Source organism: Phyllobates terribilis, unplaced genomic scaffold (assembly GCF_046119375.1).
Source record: "Phyllobates terribilis strain yellow unplaced genomic scaffold, ASM4611937v1 Scaffold_9__5_contigs__length_417890890, whole genome shotgun sequence".
Lineage (NCBI taxonomy): Eukaryota > Metazoa > Chordata > Amphibia > Anura > Dendrobatidae > Phyllobates > Phyllobates terribilis.
The window spans coordinates 235,816,795-235,844,050 of record NW_027362769.1 but is presented as its reverse complement, the minus strand read 5'-3'; positions in this window follow the sequence as shown (position 1 = coordinate 235,844,050).

Here is a 27,256-nt window from a genome sequence, read left to right as displayed (position 1 = left end):
TTCTGAAGTGCATTAAAGCGTCTTGTTAAGCTACTGCGACCTCCGCCACTTTTCCCAGGGGCATTAAAACCTTCTTGTTAAGCTACTGGGACCTCCACGTCTCTTCTGAGGGGCATTAAAAGCATCTTGTTAAGCTACTGTGACCTCCACCACTTTTCCAAGGGGCATTAAAACCTTCTTGTTAAGCTAGTGTGACAATCACATCTCTTCGGAGGGGCATTAAAAGCGTCTTGTTAAGCTACTGTGACCTCCACCACTTTTCCAAGGGGCATTAAAACATTCTTGTTAAGCTACTGTGACCTCCACGTCTCTTCCGAGGGGCATTAAAAGCGTCTTGTTAAGCTACTGTGACCTCCACCACTTTTCCAAGGGGCATTAAAACCGTCTTGTTAAGCTACTGGGACCTCCATGTCTCTTCTGAGGGGCATTAAAAGCATCTTATTAAGCTACTGTGACCTCCACCACTTTTCCAAGCGGCATTAAAACCATCTCGTTAAGCTACTGGGACCTCCATGTCTCTTCTGAGGGGCATTAAAATCGTGTTGTTAAACCACTCTGAACTCCACAGCTCTTCCAAGGGGCATTGAAATGTTATTTTTAATTAACTCTAACCTCCACGACTCTTCAAACGGGCATTGCATTTCCTCCTAATTTTTGGCAGCTTTTGCTTGGAAGGCATAAGCAAAGACAATGGGAGACCCACTCCCCAATAATGGGAATAATGTTTGTAATATGCTGTACTGCATGGCTCTTTTAAGGGGCATTGCAAGTTCCTCCGTCCTAATTTTTGGCAGCTTTTGCTTGGAAGGTATAAGCAAAGACTGTGGGAGACCCACGCCCCAATAATGGGAATAATATTTTTAAGATGCTGTACTGTATGGCTCTTGTAAGGGGCATTAAAAGCATATGGTAAGCTACTGCGACCTACACCACTTTTCCAAGGGGCATTCAAATTGTCTTGTTAAGCTACTGGGACCTCCACGTCTTTTCCAAGGGACATTCAAACTGTCTTGTTAAGCTACTGCGACCTCCACCACTTTTCCAAGGGGCTGTCAAACAGTCTTGTTAAGCTACTGGGACCTCCACATCTCTTCTGAGGGGGCATTAAAAGCATCTTGTTAAGCTACTGTGACCTCCAACACTTCTCCGAGGAGCACTTAAACCTTCTTGTTAAGCTACTGTGACCTCCACCACTTCTCCGAGGAGCACTAAAACCTTCTTGTTAAGCTACTGGGACCTCCACGTTTCTTCTGAGGGGCATTTAAAGCGTCTTGTTAAGCTACTGTGACCTCCACCACTTTTCAAGGGGCATTACAACCATCTTGTTAAGCTACTGGGACCTCCACGCCACTTCTGAGGGGCATTAAAAGCATCTAGTTAAGCTACTGTGACCTCCACCACTTTTCCAAGGGGCATTAAAACCGTCTTGTTAAGCGACTGGGACCTCCACGTCTCTTCTGAAGGGCCTTAAAAGCATCTTGTTAAGCTTCTGCGACCTCCGCCACTTTTCCCAGGGGCATTAAAACCGTCTTGTTAAGCTACTGGGATCTCCACGTCTCTTCTGAGGGGCATTAAAAGCGTCTTGTTAAGCTACTGTGACCTCCACCACTTTTCCAAGGGGCATTAAAACATTCTTGTTAAGCTACTGTGACCTCCAAGTCTCTTCCGAGGGGCATTAAAAGCGTCTTGTTAAGCTACTGTGACCTCCACCACTTTTCCAAGGGGCATCAAAACAGTCTTGTTAAGCTACTGGGACCTCCACGTCTCTTCTGAGTGGCATTAAAAGCATCTTATTAAGCTACTGTGACCTCCACCACTTTTCCAAGCGGCATTAAAACCATCTTGTTAAGCTACTGTGACCTCCACGTCTCTTCCGAGGGGCATTAAAAGCGTCTTGTTAAGCTACTGTGACCTCCACCACTTTTCCAAGGGGCATTAAAACCGTCTTGTTAAGCTACTGGGACCTCCATGTCTCTTCTGAGGGGCATTAAAAGCATCTTATTAAGCTACTGTGACCTCCACCACTTTTCCAAGCGACATTAAAACCTTCTTGTTAAGCTAGTGTGACAATCACATCTCTTCGGAGGGGCATTAAAAGCGTCTTGTTAAGCTACTGTGACCTCCACCACTTTTCCAAGGGGCATTAAAACATTCTTGTTAAGCTACTGTGACCTCCACGTCTCTTCCGAGGGGCATTAAAAGCGTCTTGTTAAGCTACTGTGACCTCCACCACTTTTCCAAGGGGCATTAAAACCGTCTTTTTAAGCTACTGGGACCTCCATGTCTCTTCTGAGGGGCATTAAAAGCATCTTATTAAGCTACTGTGACCTCCACCACTTTTCCAAGCGGCATTAAAACCATCTCGTTAAGCTACTGGGACCTCCATGTCTCTTCTGAGGGGCATTAAAATCGTGTTGTTAAACCACTCTGAACTCCACAGCTCTTCCAACGGGCATTGAAATGTTATTTTTAATTAACTCTAACCTCCACGACTCTTCAAACGGGCATTGCATTTCCTCCTAATTTTTGGCAGCTTTTGCTTGGAAGGCATAAGCAAAGACAATGGGAGACCCACTCCCCAATAATGGGAATAATGTTTGTAATATGCTGTACTGCATGGCTCTTTTAAGGGGCATTGCAAGTTCCTCCGTCCTAATTTTTGGCAGCTTTTGCTTGGAAGGTATAAGCAAAGACTGTGGGAGACCCACGCCCCAATAATGGGAATAATATTTTTAAGATGCTGTACTGTATGGCTCTTGTAAGGGGCATTAAAAGCATATGGTAAGCTACTGCGACCTACACCACTTTTCCAAGGGGCATTCAAATCGTCTTGTTAAGCTACTGGGACCTCCACGTCTTTTCCAAGGGACATTCAAACTGTCTTGTTAAGCTACTGCGACCTCCACCACTTTTCCAAGGGGCTGTCAAACAGTCTTGTTAAGCTACTGGGACCTCCACATCTCTTCTGAGGGGGCATTAAAAGCATCTTGTTAAGCTACTGTGACCTCCAACACTTCTCCGAGGAGCACTTAAACCTTCTTGTTAAGCTACTGTGACCTCCACCACTTCTCCGAGGAGCACTAAAACCTTCTTGTTAAGCTACTGGGACCTCCACGTTTCTTCTGAGGGGCATTTAAAGCGTCTTGTTAAGCTACTGTGACCTCCACCACTTTTCAAAGGGGCATTACAACCATCTTGTTAAGCTACTGGGACCTCCACGTCACTTCTGAGGGGCATTAAAAGCATCTAGTTAAGCTACTGTGACCTCCACCACTTTTCCAAGGGGCATTAAAACCGTCTTGTTAAGCGACTGGGACCTCCACGTCTCTTCTGAAGGGCCTTAAAAGCATCTTGTTAAGCTTCTGCGACCTCCGCCACTTTTCCCAGGGGCATTAAAACCGTCTTGTTAAGCTACTGGGATCTCCACGTCTCTTCTGAGGGGCATTAAAAGCGTCTTGTTAAGCTACTGTGACCTCCACCACTTTTCCAAGGGGCATTAAAACATTCTTGTTAAGCTACTGTGACCTCCAAGTCTCTTCCGAGGGGCATTAAAAGCGTCTTGTTAAGCTACTGTGACCTCCACCACTTTTCCAAGGGGCATCAAAACAGTCTTGTTAAGCTACTGGGACCTCCACGTCTCTTCTGAGTGGCATTAAAAGCATCTTATTAAGCTACTGTGACCTCCACCACTTTTCCAAGCGGCATTAAAACCATCTTGTTAAGCTACTGTGACCTCCACCACATTTCCAAGGGGCATTAAAATCTTCTTGCTAAGCTAGTGTAACATCGACGTCTCTTCCGAGGCGCATTAAAAGCGTCTTTTTAAGCTACTGTGACCTCCACCACTTTTCCAAGGGGCATTAAAACAATCTTGTTAAGCTACTGGGACCTCCATGTCTCTTCTGAAGTGCATTAAAGCGTCTTGTTAAGCTACTGCGACCTCCGCCACTTTTCCCAGGGGCATTAAAACCTTCTTGTTAAGCTACTGGGACCTCCACGTCTCTTCTGAGGGGCATTAAAAGCATCTTGTTAAGCTACTGTGACCTCCACCACTTTTCCAAGGGGCATTAAAACCTTCTTGTTAAGCTAGTGTGACAATCACATCTCTTCGGAGGGGCATTAAAAGCGTCTTGTTAAGCTACTGTGACCTCCACCACTTTTCCAAGGGGCATTAAAACATTCTTGTTAAGCTACTGTGACCTCCACGTCTCTTCCGAGGGGCATTAAAAGCGTCTTGTTAAGCTACTGTGACCTCCAACACTTTTCCAAGGGGCATTAAAACCGTCTTGTTAAGCTACTGGGACCTCCACGTCTCTTCTGAGGGGCATTAAAAGCATCTTATTAAGCTACTGTGACCTCCACCACTTTTCCAAGCGGCATTAAAACCGTCTTGTTAAGCTACTGGAACCTCCACGTCTCTTCTGAAGGGCATTAAAAGCGTCTTGTTAAGCTACTGCGACCTCCACCACTTTTCCCAGGGGCATTAAAACTGTCTTCTTAAGCTACTGGGACTAGTGTTGATCCACCCCCGTAGTGTTCGAGTTCGGTTCGGTACGTCGAACACCCGTATGTTCGCCGAACTGTTCGTCGAACTGTTCGTCGAACACCTTCGAACACCGTTAAAACCAATGGCAGGCAAACAAAAACACATTAAAACACATAGAAAACACCTTCAAAGGTGTCCAAAAGCTAACAAACTTCTTAGAAGACACAACTAACACATGGAAAAGTGACAAGTACATATAGTCATGCGAAAAGAAAAGAGGTGGAGAAGTAAAAGAAGGGGGAGACACAGATATAGGCATGTCATGCCCTTCTAAAACCAAAAAAGTGCGAAGCTGACATGGCCAGTCGGTTCCTGCCCGTGCCACCTCCGTGTCGCCGGGTTTGTGCCAGAGCCGCGGTGGACCCTGACGGCCAGCCTCCCTCTCCCAATACTGGTGCCTGTCCGCTGGTGGGTCGAGCCCCCCCACGGTGGGTGGGGGAGTAACATCTGCAGAAGAAAGACCATCTTCCAGCCAAACTCAGATGTCTACTTCTTTTCGTGGACAATGTGATACGATCCCTTTCTTATGGACACGCCCATCGCTACAAATTCCAGATGAGGCACAAAAACAGCAGGTGCTTCATCGGATATCAAGTGCTCCTTCAAGTGGGCTCTCCTCCACCTCAACTTCAACATCACAAATACTCCAGTCCTCAGAAGTGTCACCCCAATCGCACTTGCTTCCTCACAGCTCCCAAGTCTCCAGCTGCCTGTCTGAGTATGGGGTAACACAGATGGTTGAGTCTGCACAGCTGTTTACTCATACTATAGCCTGGGAAACGGAGGTCTGCTCCAGAGCTTCTGTTAATCCAGACGAGGAAATGATCTGCACTGATGCCCAGAATCGTTATAAGTCGGATCCAGGACCAGATGAAGAAGGTTCTGAGCATAATGTAGACCCTCGTTCCCAAACTGTAACTCCTGTTGGTCGAGACAATGATGAAGACGATGATGAGACTCAAATACCTGATTGGAGCGACAACTTGACTTTTCGGTCAGAGCAGAAAGAGGTTGGCTCTGAGGACGACGGGTGTGAGAACACACAGGTTGATGATGACGAGGTTGGAGATCCCACTTACTGTCAACCCACAGTCAGCCAGTCGATTAGGTCAGCAGAGGAGGTGGAGGAGGATATGACTAGCCCAGGGAATGGGGATGACTCGGTGCCCGGGCCTTTGCCTGGCCTTGGGGATGTCGCGGTTGTCGGCTCCCGGGCCCGTACCCTGGGGTCACTCTTTAAAAGGGTGGATAATTGTTAATTTTATAAGAGTTCGTGACGCCACTTGTGATATCTGGAGAGAAGCACCAGCGCTGCAGCAGTCCACTGAGGCCGGTGATAAGGCAGCTTGATGGTATAGCTCCCCACAGGTGGACCTAGGTCTCAGGGCAGCGTATGCAGGGGGAATGCAGGACAGGTGAGACCCATCTGGGTCAGAGCAAGAACGGGAACGGTCACATTAGTCACTTCGGTACCTTTTACTGGTGGAAATTCAGGCACATCCCGGAGCACTGTAGGGTGAAGGGTGCATATCAGGATCCTCCTCAATGAGCGGGTGTAGGGCCTCCTGTTTCTTGCCTCTGCGCAGTAAGTTTCTCACCTGCCTGGAGCTAGGCCTAACTTTGTCTCTGTCCTGCGCTGGCTGACCTTATGGTAGGGCCTTGTCTTGGAGTTCATGCTTCCAGTATGCGGGGCCTAAGCATCTCCAGGCTCTGTTACGTATCAGCACTTAGCGATTCTGGGACTTGTAGTTCTCCAGGGATTCCTGTTATGCCTTACTGGGTCATAGAGATCCCGGTAATCTCGGATCCGGTGTCCGGTAAATGCTTCGGAGTGAGCTGGTTTAGCTCCTCTGCCCCTTATGTACTAACTCGCCACTCGCCTTCGGCCTACTCGGGCCCTCACTAGGCTATACACACTAACGGCAGCTTGCCGCGCTTCACCGATCTTCTGGCGCCGGCACACCTAAAGCTCTAACTGGGCTCCCTGAATCTAGCTAGCAGGAGCCTCGTGCTCCACTTCTGAACTATTAACTGAGTTCTCTAGACTAGACTGACCTCCACTGCAGACTGACCTCTCTTAGACTTCTCTACTGCAGGAACTCTTCAGAGGAACTGAACTGCCTAGCTCCACCTTCCCTATTTATATCCTTAACAGGCTCCCTCTGCTGGTCTGAGGTGGAAGGTGGAGATGTGTGAATGTTTATGGGGGCCTCTTGTGGAGGATTCCATCAATGCACTCTTCTAGGATCTGTGATACCAAGCGCAGCGGGGAGTCACAGATGCTATTGACGACGAGGTTAGGTTGCGCCTTCCTGGACAGAGACGGAGTACTGGAAGCACGTCAACAACTGCATAATCAACCACAACTCAACCTCTGACCACAAGTCGTAGTGGCTCTTCAGGTCGCATGGGCTCTAAGCCTTGCATAGCCTGGGCATTTTTTCAGATCGATAAGCATGACCCAACTCGTGTTATCTGTAATATTTGTCACCAAAAGCTAAGTAGAGGCCAAAAAATCCATAGTTTGAGTACTTCATGCATGAACCGTCACATGGATATGAAGCATAGGTTGCAGTGGGAAGCTCACTGTGCTACAATGCGGACTAGCCGGCCGGGCCAACCACCGTCTGCCACATCTTGTGCATCCGCGGCCTCTTCATCCTCTGTGACTGGGGGGACAGCAGTCACACATGTTTTTGGACGCAGACCTGCCACCTCTTTACCTGCAACAGCCAGATTGATTGGCAGGTCGTCAGTTCATTTGGAAGTGGAAACACCTGCTGGTGTTGAGCGCTCTCTGACATCGAGAGCACCACCTTTGGATCAAGGCAACCTAACATGTCCGCCTGCATCTTCCTCACAGACCGGCAGTTTGCTGGGGACACCCTACTCAACCCCGTCTAAGCACAACAGCCAGCCCTCGGTCCCTCAGATGTGGACAAGTAAAAGATCATTTCCTCCTAGCCATGACAAAGCTAAGAGTTTGAATTTCACCATCTGCAAGCTGTTGGCTACAGAAATGCTGCCTTTCCGCCTGGTGGACACAGAGGATTTTCGAGACCTTATGTCCGTCGCAGTGCCCCAGTACCAGGTGCCCAGTCGGCACTACTTCTCAAAGAAAGGTGTGCCTGCGCTCCACCAGCATGTCGCACACAACATCACCGCTTCTTTGAGAAACTCTGTGTGTGACAGGGTGAATTTCACCACAGACACTTGGACGAGTAGGCATGGACAGGGGCGTTACATGTCGCTGACTGGGCACTGGTTAACTATGGTGACAGCAGGACAAGGGGCTGCTGTCCAAGTCTTACCGTCCCCACGAGTTGTGCGTCAATCCTCTTTATCTCAAAGTTCCTCCACTGCTTCTGCCTCCTCATCCTCCTCTCGGTCCTCCACCTGCACTCAAAGCCTGTCTGGTAATGCCACCTGCTTTCTAACTGCGCAGAAGGAATCCTGCACACCTCCTTACTATGCTGGCAGCAGGGCTCAACGGCATCAGTGTTTACTTTGAAATGTCTGGGAAATGTGAGTCACACAGCTGAGGAGTTGTGGTCAGCTCAGGAGACCCAGTTTCATGAATGATTGTCTCCACTGGACCTGCAACCAGGGAAGGCCGTGTGCAACAATGCTGCAAACCTGGGTGCGGCCCTTCACCGGGGCAATTTCACACACGTGCCTTGTATGGCTCATATGTTGAACCTGGTTGTCCATCAATTTTTAGCCCACTATCCCGGACTAGATCGCCTTTTGCAGAGGGCACGGTCGCTGTGTGCTCACTTCCGCCGTTCGCATCCCGCAGCTCAACGACTTACATCTCTACAGAAGTCGTTGGGCCTGCCAGTTCACCGGCTGAAATGCGATGTGCCGACACGGTAGAATTCAACTCTGCACATGTTGCAGCGACTGTGGCAGCACCGACAAGCCCTGGTGCAATACGTTATGACATATAGCCTGGGCCAACGAGATCCAGAGGTGGGGCAAATCACGCTGCAGGAGTGGTCTCAGATCAGGGACCTATGAAGTTGACGCGCCCCCTGGGTCGTGGGGTACCCGGAGCCGGGCCCGTAGATGCTGGGGGTTGTAGTCACTGTGGCGATGACCCGGTCCGTGACCCAGAGCGGTCAATCCAAGGGTAATTTCTATATATGGGTTTTATAATGTCCGACTACGCCACCTGTGGAGTGCGGCCAAAGGGGCCACTGCTGCGGAACAGTCCTCTGAAGCTGGTGGTTTTGCAGCAATGGTATTATTACTCCCCACAGGAAGAGTGTAGCCTCAGGGCAGTGTGGGTGGATGATGGTGGTTGTAGTGCAGGGAGTCAGTAATGAACACAGAGTCCGTGTGATGCAGTCCCAAGATCTTTACTCACAGTTATTGCAGTCCAGATTACAGGTACCAGAGCAATCTACCCCGTCGTGCTGTGCGTACTCAGTGAGGGGCTCAGTCCACCCCCAGATAGCTCCGGAGTTCTTAGCAGTACCCCCTTCTGTGTGTCCTTTCTCTGGCTTTCTCCCTGCACCTCACACCCAGTGACACTTCTATCCGGTATCCTCGGCCCTTGGCGGGCGACGTGTGTTCCATCCCCTGGGTCCAATGTGGCTACCTTCTTAGTGAGACCGGTGTGGACTTTGGCCTGCAGTACATGAAATTCTGCAGCCTCCGGTTTCTAGTTGAGCCTTGCTGTTTCTCCGCTAGTTGAGGAACTGGTTCCCCTTATCTGGCCTGACCCCTCTACCTCCTGGTAGCAGCGGGAGTACGGGTGGCCTTCTGCACGGCCCGTACCCCTTGGGTCCCTTCGGTTCCTGGAGCCTTCCTGCTCCCACTCCTCTCTTCTCTCCTTCAGTCCTGGGCCTCCCAGGCTAGGCCCGCCTCCGGAGCAGAGCTCATGCAGAGCCTCTGCTCCTGTCAGTTCTCTTCCTCTGACTGGCTTGCTCTTTCTAAGATGGCTTCCTATTTATACTCTCCCTGTCATGTGCTCCCCTAAGCTGCTCCCCTAAGCACCTACTACATAGGACCCTCCCGCCAGCTAGGGACCTGGGACTGTGCTCTCCCTTAGGAGTAATCTCACCCTACCCCCACTGCGGGTATGTTTTGGATGCAGGTGTTAGGGTCCCGAGCCATACTCCTTCCTTACCTGAGGGTGAGATACCACACCTCTGGGTGAGTTGCAGTAACTCTGTGGAGACTGAACCCTCAGGGGCGCCACACACCCTTCTGCACAGTTTTGAAATGGCGAAGAAGATGTTTAGTGCTAACGACGATGCCATTATCAGCATGACTATTCCAGTGATTTACATGCTGGAGCACACATTAAACAGAATTCAGAGTCAGGTGGTGTGACAAGAGGAGGTGGAGGAAGTAGAGGAGGAGTCATATGCGGAAGGGATAACATCTCCAAGGTCCAGACGGTCGGAAGCACCAAGGCGGCAGGCATGTGAGGGTGGGGGAGAGGGATTAAGCAGGGCGCATGGTAGCAGCCAAACTGTTGAGGAAGGTGCAGGAGCCAAGGAAGAAGTGGAGGACGAACTGGCTATGGGCATGTAAGACTCATCAGATGAGGGAGACCTTGATCACATTTCTGTTGTGCGAGGTTGGGGGGAGAGGGCAGAGGAAGGAAGCATGATTCTTACCTGGCTACCAACACAACAAGGACTTGGTCCTCCTGGATGCGCAAGACAAATGAGTGCCTTCTTGCTGCACTACCTGCAACATGACCCTCGGATTGTCAGAATTCGAAGTAATCCTGACTACTGGGTTGCCACACTCTTAGATCCCCGGTACTAAAGTAAATTTGCCGAAATAATTCCTGCCATAGAAAGGGATTCACGCATGCAGGAGTATCTGCAGACGCTGTTGCAGAATCTTACATGTGCTTTTCCACAAAACACCAGTGGTGCATGTAGTGAATCTCACAGTTCTAACTTGCCAACCGTGGGACTGTTGAGTCTTCATCACTCAAACCGTAACAGTAACACAGTATCTGCTGGTAACGGCAATTTTGTGGAATCGTTTCACCACTTTTTTAGACCATCCTTTGCAAGGCCACAGGAGACAAGAAGTCTGACACATAGTCAACGCCTAGAGAGGATGGTACAGGAGTATCTCCAAGTGAACATCGAAGCCATGACTGTGTCACTGGACCCTTGCTCATTTTGGGATTCCAATCTGGAAAAATGTCCAGAGCTCGCCACTCACGCCTTGGAGATCTTGTCATACCCTGCAGCCAGCGTTCTCTCTGAACGTGTGTTCAGCGCTGCTGGTGGTGTGCTGACAGATAAGCACACGCGGCTGTCCACTGAGAATATAGACAGACTCACGTTCATAAAGATGAACAAATCATGGATTCGCAAGGAGTTTTCTACCCCTGTGTCATCCTGGGGAGACTAAAAGCTTGAGGATTTGGTAAAATCACCTCACCAACCATTTTAAGCAACTGTGGGGCAATTGATGCCACTTAATCCTAGAACGCATGACCATAAAAATCTACACTTTCACATACCTGGGGACTTTTAGGCCCATGTGCAAATAACATGGAATAACTCAAACTCAAATGACAAACAACTATATACATGAAGAATACCTAGAGTTTCAAAATTCTAATTAAAGTAATCTTGCAGAAAATAGAAAACAATAAACAGGGCGGGCCTGCGAGGCCCCAGGTATGCGTTCTAGTGTTAAGTGGTGTCTGTGCCACAATTTTGGGAAAAAATGGAGACTCTTTTTGGAGTCCCTTTGCTGTGTCTTACATGACGTTGGCATCATCAATTTCAGGTGGGTTGGGTCGCTCCCCCCCCCCTTTTAACTGTAAGAAACTACATACACTATGGCTTGGGGTAACACAGATGGTTGAGTCTGAAGAGCTGTTTACTCAGAGGTCTGCTCCAAAGCTTCAGTGTCTGCTAGTCAGCGTAGAATGTTTAACTGCATCTAGCCTAGGCAATACTTTGGGCGTAGTAGCCCAGCTGCGAAGCAAGCTGCACCGCCTGTGTATCTAATAAGAATTTTTAAATGCATCTAGCCTGGGCAGACTGTGAGGACCCCCAACCAAACCCAGACGCTCAGCCCCCCTACCGCCCCCCTTTCCTTGACAATACAATAATGTAACTCTTACAACTGGATGGGTGAGGATCGGTCACAGCTTTATTAACTCTTTATACTCATTCCATTAGAAAGGCATTTTATTTCTAAAATAATTCAGCTTGTTGCAGCATGCCCTGGGTCTCCACTCCGGCAAGTTGGCCAACAAGTGTAACTCTCCAACATGTCCTTTCTATTTCCAGGCCACGGAGGATCCTGCGTACTCATATGCAGGACTCTGACCCCCACCCATCACTCTTAACGCTTGTTCCACTCCGTCCTGCAGTCCTGACAGAAATATGTCCAGTCCAATATCCATTAAGTGAACACCGTCGGGCCGTATGAGGCCTGCTTTATCTCCTTCCAGTTGTCGGTGTTGTATCACTACACCGCCTCTGTCTCTTCTAAATTTTGCCATCCGAATATTTATTACCCGCCTTGTCCGTTCGATGGCCGTGATGTCTCGCGCACCTTGCCATACCGCTATCGGCACAATCTCTGACCATACTATAGTTAGTTTTGTGAAAAATTCTCTGAAGCGCTCAGTGTCTAGTTTCATTATTGCCATTAGTTATGCGCTCTTGTGATGACCTAGGTTGTTTCCCCCGGCCTGTATAACTAAGATGACCAGACCTCTTGCCTCTCTCTCTACCTTGATTACCTCCATTAGTACCTGTAGCCATAGCAGGCCTCTAATACCTCTCCAGTTGAAATATGCGTTATGAAACTCTAATTTCCTCCCACCTGGGCAGACTTTCACCCTTTTTTCTGCCCAATATATATACGTGTGGCCTATCACCCACACTGTTGGCTTAGCGTCAACTGTAAAAGAAACAAACCACGTTAGGATAACAAGTCCGGTCTTATGTATCTCGCCAAACACGTGGATCGCCTTCTCCCTATCCTCTGAACTTCCGTTTCTGACAGTCCTGCTCTTGCTGCTTCCGTGGCCGCGCCTATGCGGAATGAGTGTGTCCCGTAATCTTTGGGGTGGTTCCCTGCCGATGTTATGCATTTATTAAATATAGCTTGGAACTGGTATCTTGATAATGGCGTTCCATCAATGTGTGATAGGAAGAAATTACTTTGTGATCTGATGGTTATATATGTTTTTACTATTGTTACCCAACTCAGTGTACCATTTGTGGGTTGTAGAAGTACCCAAGTGCCCCTGCCCGCTGGAACCGTTTTTGATTTGCGTATGCGTAGACGTATTGCATTATTGGCTATGACTACGTCCTGGTGTAATAAGCCTCCACTGGTGGTAATTTTGGATTGAGGGACGAATTCGCTTATGCATAGCGCCCCGAAGAAGGCGATCGCAAATGCAGTAGACAGTAGTGTTGCTTCAAATTGTGAGTGTCATGTTAATGGTGTTAGGGATATGATGTGAGAAATCAGTTTTAGTGACACGGGACGGGACGTCTACACTCCTGACTTGGCTGACCCCTTTTCCACCCTTTTATGGATTGTCTGATGATGAATCTTTGTCACATCTCCCCAATTCAGTAGTTGGAAGTGAAATGCTACTCCGGTCAGACACCGCTGCGCTGACGCCCCTGATATGCCCCTCATCATTAGCTGGTGGAGAAATTCTATGGTGACTTGTGATCTGGCTTGTTCACATTGGTCAACCCGTCTGCCTGCTACTAGTCGAGTCCACTCTTCCCATGCCTTACTGTATGCTTGCCACGTCGACGAGGCAACTGACGCTCTGATTAATGGCATTAACTATTCGCCACTAGATCCCATAGGGAGGGTGGGCAACTGTTGCCCGATGGGTGGGCGTTGAGGAAGAGCTCTGTGAAAATCTGCCAATTGAACTGTGATAAAGCGTTAGCAGCAGCTTTAGACCCCTCAGCATTGTGGATAGTGCGGACCCATACATTGTGTTTTAGGCACAGGAATGCTTGCCGGCGTAGTAGGCCTAGCACTGGGAGAGACGATGCTACCATATTATTAATGCAGTGCTCTAGGCTGGTGTTTTTTGTTATGAAGCGTATATTTTTGTTAGCCAGGCGCGCGCCCCATATTTCTATTGCTACCACTATTGGGAAGAAAAATTATTTTCAGGGCTAGATGCAGCTAAAAATTATTATTAATTTCAAAACTGGTGGAGCTTGGTATAGATGGCCTAAAACAATGAGTACCACACACTGCTACAAGCCCAAATATTTTTTCAGAGCTAGATGCAGATAAAAATTATATAGAATTTGCAACCTGGTGGAGGTTAGTATAGATGGACTAATAGAACAAGACTCACACACTGCTACAAGCCGAAATATTTTTTCAGAGCTAGATGCAGAAAAAAATTATATTGAATTTGCAACCTGGTGGAGGTTAGTATAGATGGACTAATAGAACAAGTCCCACACACTGCTACAAGCCGAAGCCCAAATATTTTTTCAGAGCTAGATGCAGATAAAAATTATATTGAATTTGCAACCTAGTGGAGGTTAGTATAGATGGACTAATAGAAAAAGTCCCACACACTGCTACAAGCCGAAATATTTTTTCAGAGCTAGATGCAGAAAAAAATTATATTGAATTTTGCAACCTGGTGCAGGTTAGTATAGATGGACTAATAGAACAAGTCACACACACTGCTACAAGCCGAAATGTTTTTTCAGAGCTAGATGCAGATAAAAATTATATTGAATTTGCAACCTGGTGGAGGTTAGTATAGATGGACTAATAGAACAAGTCCCACACACTGCTACAAGCCGAAATATTTTTTCAGAGCTAGATGCAGATAAAAATTATATTGAATTTGCAACCTGGTGCAGGTTAGTATAGATGGACTAATAGAACAAGTCACACACACTGCTACAAGCCGAAATATTTTTTCAGAGCTAGATGCAGATAAAAATTATATTGAATTTGCAACCTGGTGGAGGTTAGTATAGATGGACTAATAGAACAAGTCCCACGCACTGCTACAAGCCGAAATATTTTTTCAGAGCTAGATGCAGAAAAAAAATATATTGAATTTGCAACCTGGTGGAGGTTAGTATAGATGTACTAATAGAATGATGCTATGCCCAAAAGGTTTTACTTCATTAGGTGCAGTAAAAAAAATTGTATTCTATAGACAGGTGGTGTAGCTTGCAACACAGATAGGCTTCTCCACTGACTAACACACACTGCAAGAGGACAAAAAGGATTTGCTTTGCTAGATTTAGCCAAATGCTGTGAAAAAAACTTGCACAGCACTGGCACAGACCTACCTGGCAAAAAGTGATAGGAACTGATGTAACCTAGCCCTGAAAAGGACTGCAATTACAATTATTCTTTACTCCCAACCTATCTCTTTAAGAGCACAGACCTGCCTGATAAAAGTGATAGGAACTGATGTAACCTAGCCCTGAAAAGGACTGCAATTACAATTAGTCTTTACTCCCAACCTATCTATTTAAGAGCACAGACCGGCCTGATAAAAGTGATAGGAAATGATGTAACCTAGTCCTTAAAAGGACTGCAATCACAACTATTCCCTACTCCCAAGCTATCTGTAGATTTGTGCGAAAATTGGCTTGAAATTAACAAAAGTATAGCGCACACAGCAACAGCGGTGCCGTCTAACACGCAGCTGCAGCAGTGAGAAAATGGTGGCGGCAGGGAAAATGGCTGGGTCTTATAGGGCAAGGACATGTGACATACACTGCCAATGACACATGCCCTTGCTTGTGTGAAAAAAAGCAGTTTGCTCCGTGTGTGCGCTGCTGATAGGCTGACAGATTGCACCTCCCCACTGTAAATGCGGGAAAGAGAAAAAAAAATGGAGATCTTCATTATTTCTGCAGAGATCCATCCCCTGCCCCTCCCCCGCCCCGCTGTACACTCAAACTGCGTATTAACATTAATTTTCAGCATTACTGAGAAAAAATCCAGTTATGATTTAGGTGCACGAACAGTTATCGAACATAACCTCGAACAGCCGAATTTTTTTCAAATTGTTCGTGTTCGCCGAACGGCTCGAACACCGCACAAAACAGCCCGAATTTGAGATTGGCGAGCAATTCGAGTCGAACAACACTCATCTCTAACTGGGACCTCCACGTCTCTTCCAAGGGGCATTAAAACCGTCTTATTAAGCTACTGTGACCTCAACGTCTCTTCCAAGGGGCATTAAAACTAGTGTTGAGCCACCCCCGTAGTGTTCGAGTTCGGTTCGGTTCGTCGAACACCCGTGTGTTCGCCGAACTGTTCGTCGAACTGTTCGTCGAACACCTTCGAACACCGTTAAAACCAATGGCAGGCAAACAAAAACACATAGAAACACATAGAAAACACCTTCAAAGGTGTCCAAAAGCTGACAAACTGCTCAGAAGACACAACTAACACATGGAAAAGTGACAAGTACATATAGTCATGCGAAAATAAAAGAGGTGGAGGAGTAAAAGGAGGGGGAGACACAGATATAGGCATGTCATGCCCTTCTAAAATCCAAAAAGTGAGAAGCCGACACGGCCAGTCCGCTCCTGCCCGTGCCACCTCCGTGTTGCCGGGTTTGTGCCAGAGCCGCGGTGAACCCTGATGGCCAGCCCCCCTCTCCCAATACTGGTGCCTGTCCGCTGGTGGGTCGAGCGAGCCCCCCTGTGGTGGAGGCAGCTCTAAGCTTTTTAATTTAAATTGTCTCTCTAATTTGAATGAATACACTTTAAATCCATTTACAAGGATCTATTGGAGGGCAAGTCTCATGCCAGCAGCCGCGTAATTCCAGCTCCAGTAGCGTCCACTAAAGCTGCTGCAGTTAAAAAGCTTTTATAAGGATCGAGCTCGGCTGTCCACCGCAAGGCATCCTACTGCCAGTCCCAGCCCCTATGCCTTGGGGTGCCTCCTGATGCTCTTCACTGAGTATCCCATGGTCCCGAAGCATTTCCTTTGAAAAAATTAAGTGTCTAAACTACAGGTGGTGTAGCTTGCTTAACAGCCGGGATAATCCGCTGACTAGCAGACACTGCTACTAGGCACAAAGTATTTCCTGGGCTAGATGCAGTTAAAAATTTGTAATTAGATACTCTCGTTGGATGCTGAGAAAGCATTCCATAGAGTCTCCTGGCACGCCATATATGATTCTCTTAAAAAGCTTGGGGTAGGGGTCTAGGGGACCCTTTTATAGCCAAAATCACGGCCCTGTATCGCAATACGTCACCTAGGCTGAAGATAAATGGAACTGTAGCACCCTGAGGGCTCGGTTGCTACAGACGTATTGCACCTCACCCAGAGGTGTGATATCTCACTCTCAGGTAAGGATGGAGTGTGGATCAGGACCCGACACCTGCATGCATTACACCACATTGCCGTGGGGCAGGGCGACCAATATGCCCCTGAGATGGGCACGACAGTCCCTGTCCCTGGCTGGAGTGGGGGGAGGGAACACTGAGGAAGGGGAACCCTGTAGTGCAGGAGCAGGGAGGAAGCAGTTCCTGGGTGCATTGAGAAGGGAGTATAAAAGGTGGGCACCATCTTAGTTCAGTGCAGAGAAGTCTGAGCAGAAGTGGCAGGGAGCAGGGGCTCTGCATGAGCTCTGCTCCGGAGGCGGGCCTAGTAACAGAGGCCCAGGCCTGGAAGAGGGAGAAGGAAGGAAGAGGAGCGGAGAAGGCTCCAGGAACGAGGAATGAAGGGATCCCAGGGGTGCGGACGGGCGAGTCGCCACCGCACGCCCGAATCCACCTGCGTGGAGGGGTCAGGCCAAAGGGGGAGACCGGTCCCCGAACTAGTGGAGGCAGGAAACGACCCTCAGCTAGAAACCGGAGGCTCTGACATTTTATGTGGCGCAGCCCCTCGCTACACCCGCTAGGAAGGCACCACATAGGGTCAGGGAAACTGGCGCCAAGTTTACCAAGAGGAGGCCCGAGGCAGCCGGACAGAAGTGTTGGTAAGAAAGGCCAGACAAAGGACACACAAAGGGGGTCCTGTGAAGTGCTCCAAAGTTATCTGGGAGTTGTCTGAGCCCCTCACCTGGTGAGCACAGTACGACGTGGGCAGCCGTTACCTGCAGACGTGGTCTGGATAATAAGAACTGTGAGTAAAGGCCCTGGACTGCATCACTGACTCCGTGTCGTTACTGCTGCTGCCCTGCACCATCACCCCCATCCTCCGCATACACTGCCCTGAGGCTATACTCCTCCTGTGGGGAGTTATGCTACGCTCTGCTGCACCCACAACACCAGCCTCAGCGGTCTGCCATGTAGCGGCGGTTCACTCTGACCGCAATCCACGGGTGGCGTAGTCGGACATTTAAACATCAAAACCACATAAATAGTTCCGCCACTGGTTTGACCGCCCTGAGCCACGGAACCGGGTCGCCGCCACGAAGACTACAACCACCAGCATCCACCAAAAAGGGTCCGGCTCCGGGTGTCCCAAGGCCCAGGGGGTGCGTCAGAACATTTTCATCACCTTTCACAATCACCAATGGGACAAGGCAGGGATGTCCTCTGTCCCCTCTCTTATACATCCTAGTGACGAAGCACCTGCTCTCATCAATTCGCCATAACCCCAATATTAGGTGGATTGAGGTGGGAGGCACCGAGTACAAGTGCTCTCTATTTGCTGATGATGTCCTAGTATATATCACTCAATCACATATATCCATCCATGCTGTTATGGCTGAAATAGATCACTTTGTTACATGGTAAAATTTTAAAATCAATGCAGCGAAGTCTGAGGCCCTCGATGTCTCCCTCCCCAAATCCATATAGGATTCCATCCAGTCCAACTTTCCCTTTGCCTGGCCCTCACAGGGTATCAAATACTTAGGAATTCCTATTCATAGAGACCTCTCCCATCTATGTTATCTTAATTTTGGGCCCTTTATTGAACAATTCCATACAGACCACGGTTGGCAAGTTAGAACTGTAAGATTCACTACGTGAACCGCTGGTGTTTTGTGGAAAAGCACATGTACACCGCGTTCCAAATTATTATGCAAAAAGTGTTTAGGAGTGATAAGGGAAGAATTTGTTTGTTTGTCAGTTAAACTCATTGATGGTGATGTGTGTCAGGGCTCTTTATATCACTGTAAGCAATTGCAGACACCTGTGCTAATTAGTTTGGCAGGTGTGTCCAATGAAAGGCAAGACTACTTAAGAAGGCTCTCTCACATTATTAAGCAGCCTACATTTTCTGCCAAAATGGGAAAGAAAAAGGATGTGTCGGCTGCTGAGAAGCTACAAATTGTGGAGTGTTTAGGTCAAGGCATGACTACAATCAACATTGTGCGATGATCAGGATGAAGTGTCTTGGCAATCAAGAAGTATGTAGCTGATTCACAGTACACACGTGTGCGTGCTGATAAGGGCAAATTGAGGACTCTTTCCTACAGGCAATTACGTCAGGTTGAAACAGCAGCGGCAAAAAAGCCTTGTCATAGCAGCAGACAAGTTTTTGAAGCTGCTTGTGCCTCCAACGTCCCCCGAACAACAAGATGCAGGGTCCTTCAGAGGTTTGCAGCTGTGCATACGCCATCCTGTCGACCTCCTCTATCCACTTCACACAAGCAGAAACGGCTCCAGTGGGCCAAACATTACATGAAGACTGATTTCAAAACTGTTTTGTTCACGGATGAGTGCCGTGCAGCGCTCGATGGTCCAGATGGATGGAGTGGAGGATGGCTGGTTGATGGACACCCCACGCAAACACGGCTACAGCGCCAACAAGGAGGAGGTGGAGTAATGTTTTGGGCTGGAATCATGGGGAGAGAGATTGTCGGCCCCTTTAGGATCCCTGAAGGCGCTAAAGATGAACTCCATAATGTATGTGGATTTTCTCAAACAGCACTTCCTGCCATGGTTCAAGAAGAAGAACCGTGTATTTCACAGCAAGATCATTTTTCTGCATGATAATGCACCATCTCATGCTGCACATAAAACATCTGCATCTCTGGCTGATATGGGCATAAAAGGGGACAAACTTATGGTGTGACCCCCATGCTCCCCTGACCTCTACCCCATTCAGAACCTTTGGAGCATCATTAAAAGGAGTGTCTATGATGGCGGGAGGCAGTTCACATCTAAGCAACAGCTCTGGGAGGGTATTCTGTCCTCATGCAAAACAATTGAAGCAGAAACCATCCAAAACCTGACAAATTCAATGGACGAGAGAGTTCAGAAGCTCCTTTCGAACAAGGGGTCCTATGTGAAAATGTAACATCACCTAGAATAAAGTTTTGAGTTGAAAACTGTTTGATTTCAGTTTTTAACAACCTGCTAATGCTTATAATTTCAAAAATGACGATTTTTTTGGTCTTTATTAAAATGAAAAGGTTGATCGAAAAGTTTGGGGGATCTAAGAGTGTGGCAACCCAGTAGTCATGATTACTTCGAATTCTGACAATATGAGGGTCATGCTGCAGGTAGTGCAGCAAGAAGGCACTTATGTGTCTTGCGCATCTCGGAGCCCCAAAATTATTTTCCGGGCTAGATGCAGCTAAAAATTATTTTTAATTTTAAATCTGGTGGAGCTTATTATAGATGGCCTAATAGGATCAGTGCTGCACACTGCTACAAAGCCCAAATTATTTTCCAGTCAAGATACAGATAAACATGATTAGTAATTTCAATGTTTACTTGGAGATACTCCTGTACCATCGTCTCTAGGCGTTGACTATGTGTCAGACTTCTTGTCTCCTGTGGCCTTGCAAAGGATGGGCTAAAAAAGTGGTGAAATGATTCCGCAAAATTGATGTTACCAGCAGATACTGTGGTTCTGTTACGGTTTGAGTGCTGAACACTTGACGGTCCCACGGTTGGCAAGTTGGAACTGTGAGATTCACTACGTGCACCACTGGTATTTTGTGGAAAAGCACATGTAAGATTCTGCAACAGTCTCTGCTGATACTCCTGCATGCGTGCATCCCTTTCTATGGCAGGAATAATTTCTGCAAATTTACTTTTGTACCGGGGATCTAACAGTGTGGCAACCCAGTAGTCAGGATTATTTCTAATTCTCACAATTCGAGGGTCATGTTGCAGGTAGTGCAGCAAGAAGGCACTCATGTGTGTTGCTCATCCAGGAGCACCAAGTCCCTGTTGTGTTGGTGGCGAGGTAGCAATCATGCTTCCTTCCTCTGTCCTCTCCCCCCAACCTCGCACAACAGAAATGTGATCAAGGTCTCCCTCTTCTGATGAGTCTTCCATCAGTTCGTCCTCCACTTCTTCCTGGGCTCCTGCACCTTCCTCACTAGTTTGGCTGCTACCATGCGCCCTGGTAAAATCATCTCCCCCACCCTCACATGCCTGCCGCCTTGGTGCTGCCGACCGTCTGGACCTTGCAGATGTTAGCCCTTCCGCATACAACTCCTCCTCCTCTACTTCCTCCACCTCCTCTTGTGCCACCATCTGACTCCGAATTCTGTTTAACATGTGCTCCAGCATGTAAATCACCGGAATAGTCATGCTGATAATGGCATCGTCAGCACTAAACATCTTCGTCGCCATTTCAAAACTGTGCAGAAGGGTGCATAGGTCCCTGATCTGAGACCACTCCTCCAGCGTGATTTGCCCCACCTCTGAATCTCGTTGGCCCAGGCTATACGTCAGAACGTATTGCACCAGGGCTTGTCGGTGCTGCCACAGTCGCTGCAACATGTGCAGAGTTGAATTCCACCGGGTAGGCACATCGCATTTTAGCCGGTGAAGTGGCAGGCCCAACGACTTCTGTAGAGATGTAAGTCGCTGAGCTGCGGGATGCGAACGGCGGAAGTGAGCACACAGCGACCGTGCCCTCTGCAGAAGGCCATCTAGTCTGCGATAGTGGGCTAAAAATTGCTGGACAACCAGGTTCAACACGTGAGCCATACAAGGCACGTGTGTGACATTGCCCCGGCGAAGGGCCGCACCCAGGTTTGCAGCATTGTCGCACACGGCCTTCCCTGGTTTCAGGTCCAGTGGAGACAACCATTCATGAAATTGGTTCTCCAGAGCTGACCACAACTCCTCAGCTGTGTGACTCACATTTCCCAGACATTTCAATGTAAAAACCGCCTGATGACGTTGAGCCCTACTGCCAGCATAGTAAGGAGGTGTGCAGGATCCCTTCTGAGCAGTTAGAAAGCTTGTGGCATGACCAGACAGGCTTTGGGTGCAGGTGGAAGACCGAGAGGAGGTTGAGGAGGCAGAAGCAGTGGAGGAAAAATGACATAAAGAGGATTGACGCACAACTCGTGGGGACGGCAAGACTTGGACAGCAGCCCCTTGTCCTGCTGTCACCATAGTTACCCAGTGCCCAGTCAGCGACATGTAACGCCCCTGTCCATGCCTACTCGTCCAAGTGTCTGTGGTGAAATGCACCCTGTCACACACAGAGTTTCTCAAAGAAGCGGTGATGTTGTGTGCGACATGCTGGTGGAGCGCAGGCACACCTTTCTTTGAGAAGTAGTGCCGACTGGGCATCTGGTACTGGGGCACTGCGACGGACATAAGGTCTCGAAAATCCTCTGTGTCCACCAGGCGGAAAGGCAGCATTTCTGTAGCCAAGAGCTTGCAGATGGTGAAATTCAACCTCTTAGCTTTCTCATGGCTAGGAGGAAATGGTCTTTTACTTGTCCACATCTGAGGGACCGAGGGCTGGCTATTGTGCTTAGACGGGGTTGATAAGGGTGTCCCCGGCAAACTGCCGGTCTGTGAGGAAGATGCAGGCGGACATGTTAGGTTGCCTTGATCCAAAGGTGGTGCTATCGATGTCGGACAGCGCTCAAGACCAGCTGGTGTTACCACCTCCAAAGAAAATGATGACCTGCCAATCACGCTGGCTGTTGCGGGTAAAGAGGTGGCAGGTCTGCGCCCCAAAACAGGTGTGACTGCTGTCCCCCCAGTCACAGAGGATGAAGAGGCCGCGGATGCACAAGATATGGCAGACGGTGGTTGGCCCGGCCGGCTAGACCGCATTGTAGCACACTGAGCTTCCCACTGCAACTTATGCTTCATGTCCATGTGCCGGTTCATGCATGAAGTACTCAAACTATGTATTTTTTGGCCTCTACTTAGCTTTTGCTGACAAATGTTACAGATAACACGAGTTGGGTCATCTTTATCGATCTGAAAAAATGCCCAGGCTATGCAAGGCTTAGCACCCATGCGACCTGAAGAGCCACCACGACTTGTGGTGAGAGGCAGAGTTGTGTTTGAGGATGCAGTTGTTGACGTGCTTCCAGTACTACGTCTCTGTCCAGGAAGGCGCAACCTGACCTCGTCGTCACTAGCATCTTCCTCCACCTCCTCTGCTGACCTCATCTCTTGGCTGACTGTGGGTTGACAGTAAGTGGGATCTCCGACCTCATCATCATCACCCTGTGCGTTATCACACCCGTCGTCCTCAGAGCCAACCTGTTCCTGCCCTGACAAAAAACTAAAGTTGTCGCTCCAATCAGGTATTTGAGTCTTATCATCGTCTTCCTCATTGTCTCCACCAACAGGAGTTACAGTTTGGGAATGAGGGTCTACATTATGGTCAGAACCTTCTGCGTCTGGTCCTGGATCCAACTCATAAAGATTCTGGGCATCAGTGCAGATCATTTCCTCGTCTGGATTCACAGAAGCGCTGGAGTCGACCTCTGATTCCCAGGCTATAGTATGAGTAAACAGCTCTGCAGACTCAACCATCTGTTCTACCTCATACTCAGACGGGCAGCTGGAGATTTGGGAGCTGTGAGGAAGCAAGTGCGATTTGGGTGACACCTTTGAGGACTGGAGTATTTGTGATGTTGAAGTTGATGTGGAGGAGAGCCCACTTAAAGGAGCACTTGATATCCGTTGAAGCACCTGCTGTTTTTGTGCCTCATCTGGAATTTGTAGCGATTGGCGTGGCCGTAAGAAAGGGATCTTATCACATTGTCCGCTAAAAGAAGTAGACATTTTAGTTTGGCTGGAAGATGGTCTTTCTTCTGCACCTACCCCACGGACACAACCTTTTTTCCCCTTCCCAACACGCCTATTCCCCTTTCCACCAGCAGCAGGCCTTTTTCCACTCATTTTGGTGGTTAACTAATTCACAACTCTGGAGTTGTTTGCACAAAAAAACAATGGATGGTAACCGAGCAGAGCTGAGTGGCCAAACTGTGGTATTAGGCCAAAACTATTGGCTGGGTTAGATGCAGAAAAAAATTATTTTTAATTTGCAACCTGATGGAGGTCAGTATAGATGGACTAATAGACCAAGTCCCACACACCGCTAGAAGCCCAAATATTTTTTCAGAGCTAGATGCAGAAATTTTTTTTATTCAATTTGCAACCTGATGGAGGTCAGTATAGATGGACTAATAGACCAAGTCCCACACACTGCTAGAAGCCCAAATATTTTTTCAGAGCTAGATGCAGAAAAAAATTATTTTTAATTTGCAACCTGATGGAGGTCAGTATAGATGGACTAATAGACCAAGTCCCACACACTGCTAGAAGCCCAAATATTTTTTCAGAGCTAGATGCAGAAAAAAATTATTTTTAATTTGCAACCTGATGGAGGTCAGTATAGATGGACTAATAGACCAAGTCCCACACACCGCTAGAAGCCCAAATATTTTTTCAGAGCTAGATGCAGAAAAAAATTATATTCAATTTGCACCCTGCTGGAGGTCAGTATAGAAGGACTAATAGAACAAGTCCCACACACTGCTAGAAGCCCAAATTTTTTTTCAGAGCTAAATGAAGAAAAAAATTATTTTTAATTTGCAACCTGATGGAGGTCAGTATAGATGGACTAATAGACCAAGTCCCACACACTGCTAGAAGCCCAAATATTTTTTCAGAGCTAGATGCAGAAAAAAATTATTTTTAATTTGCAACCTGATGGAGGTCAGTATAGATGGACTAATAGACCAAGTCCCACACACCGCTAGAAGCCCAAATATTTTTTCAGAGCTAGATGCAGAAAATTTTTTTATTCAATTTGCAACCTGATGGAGGTCAGTATAGATGGACTAATAGACCAAGTCCCACACACTGCTAGAAGCCCAAATATTTTTTCAGAGCTAGATGCAGAAAAAAATTATTTTTAATTTGCAACCTGATGGAGGTCAGTATAGATGGACTAATAGACCAAGTCACACACACTGCTAGAAGCCCAAATATTTTTTCAGAGCTAGATGCAGAAAAAAATTATTTTTAATTTGCAACCTGTTGGAGGTCAGTATAGATGGACTAATAGAACAAGTCCCACACGCTGCTAGAAGCCCAAATATTTTTTCAGAGCTAAATGAAGAAAAAAATTATTTTTAATTTGCAACCTGATGGAGGTCAGTATAGATGGACTAATAGACCAAGTCCCACACACTGCTAGAAGCCCAAATATTTTTTCAGAGCTAGATGCAGAAAAAAATTATATTCAGTTTGCAACCTGATGGAGGTCAGTATAGATGGACTAATAGAATGATGCTATGCCCAAAAGATTTTACTTCACTAGGTGCAGTAAAAAAATTGGTATTCTATACACAGGTGGTATATCTTGCAACACAGATAGGCTACTCCACTGACTAACACACTCTGCAATAGGCCAAAAAGGATTAGCTTTGCTAGATTCAGCCAAATGCTGTGAAAAAAACTTGCACAGCACTGGCACAGACCTGCCTGGCAAAAACTGATAGGAACTGATGTAACCTAGTCCTGAAAAGGACTCCAATTACAATTAGTCTTTACTCCCACAATCTATCTATTTAAGAGCACAGACCTGCCTGATAAAAGTCGTAGGAAATGCTGTAACCTAGTCCTTAAAAGGACTGCAATCACAACTATTCCCTACTCCCAAGCTATCTGTATATTTGTGCGAAAATTGGCTTGAAATTAACAAGGTATAGCGCACACAGCAACAGCGGTGCCGTCTAACACGCAGCTGCAGCAGTGAGAAAATGGTGGCGACGGGGAAAATGGCTTGGTCTTATAGGGCAAGGACATGTGACATACACTGCCAATCACACATGCCCTTGCTTGTGTGAAAAAAAGCACTTCGCTCCGTGTGTGCGCTGCTGATAGGCTGACAGATTGCACCTCCCCACTGCAAATGCGGGAAAGAGAAAAAAAAATGGAGATCTTCATTGTTCCTGAAGAGATCCATCCCCTGCCCCTCCCCCCGCCCTGCTGTACACTCAAACTGCGTATTAACATTAATTTTCATCATTACTGAGAAAAAATCCAGTTATGATTTTGGTGCACGAACAGTTATCGAACATAACCTCGAACAGCCGAATTTTTCTCAAATTGTTCGTGTTCGCCGACCGGCTCGAACACCGCCCAAAACAGCTCGAATTTGAGATTGGCGAACAGTTCGAGTAGAACAACGCTCATCTCTAGTGTTGAGCGCTGTCCGACATCGATAGCACCACCTTTGGATGAAGGCAACCTAACATGTCCGCCTGCATCTTCCTCACAGACCGGCAGTTTGCCGGGGACACCCTTATCAACCCCTTCTAAGCACAATAGCCAGCCCTCGGTCCCTCAGATGTGGACAAGTAAAAGACCATTTCCTCCTAGCCATGAGAAAGCTAAGAGGTTGAATTTCACCATCTGCAAGCTCTTGGCTACAGAAATGCTGCCTTTCCGCCTGGTGGACACAGAGGATTTTCGAGACCTTATGTCCGTCGCAGTGCCCCAGTACCAGATGCCCAGTCGGCACTACTTCTCAAAGAAAGGTGTGCCTGCGCTCCACCAGCATGTCGCACACAACATCACCGCTTCTTTGAGAAACTCTGTGTGTGACAGGGTGCATTTCACCACAGACACTTGGACGAGTAGGCATGGACAGGGGCGTTACATGTCGCTGACTGGGCACTGGGTAACTATGGTGACAGCAGGACAAGGGGCTGCTGTCCAAGTCTTGCCGTCCCCACGAGTTGTGCGTCAATCCTCTTTATGTCATTTTTCCTCCACTGCTTCTGCCTCCTCAACCTCCTCTCGGTCTTCCACCTGCACCCAAAGCCTGTCTGGTCATGCCACAAGCTTTCTAACTGCGCAGAAGGGATCCTGCACACCTCCTTACTATGCTGGCAGTAGGGCTCAACGTCATCAGGCGGTTTTTACATTGAAATGTCTGGGAAATGTGAGTCACACAGCTGAGGAGTTGTGGTCAGCTCTGGAGAACCAATTTCATGAATGGTTGTCTCCACTGGACCTGAAACCAGGGAAGGCCGTGTGCGACAATGCTGCAAACCTGGGTGCGGCCCTTCGCCGGGGCAATGTCACACACGTGCCTTGTATGGCTCACGTGTTGAACCTGGTTGTCCAGCAATTTTTAGCCCACTATCGCAGACTAGATGGCCTTCTGCAGAGGGCACGGTCGCTGTGTGCTCACTTCCGCCGTTCGCATCCCGCAGCTCAGCGACTTACATCTCTACAGAAGTCGTTGGGCCTGCCACTTCACCGGCTAAAATGCGATGTGCCTACCCGGTGGAATTCAACTCTGCACATGTTGCAGCGACTGTGGCAGCACCGACAAGCCCTGGTGCAATACGTTCTGACGTATAGCCTGGGCCAACGAGATTCAGAGGTGGGGCAAATCACGCTGGAGGAGTGGTCTCAGATCAGGGACCTATGCACCCTTCTGCACAGTTTTGAAATGGCGACGAAGATGTTTAGTGCTGACGATGCCATTATCAGCATGACTATTCCGGTGATTTACATGCTGGAGCACATGTTAAACAGA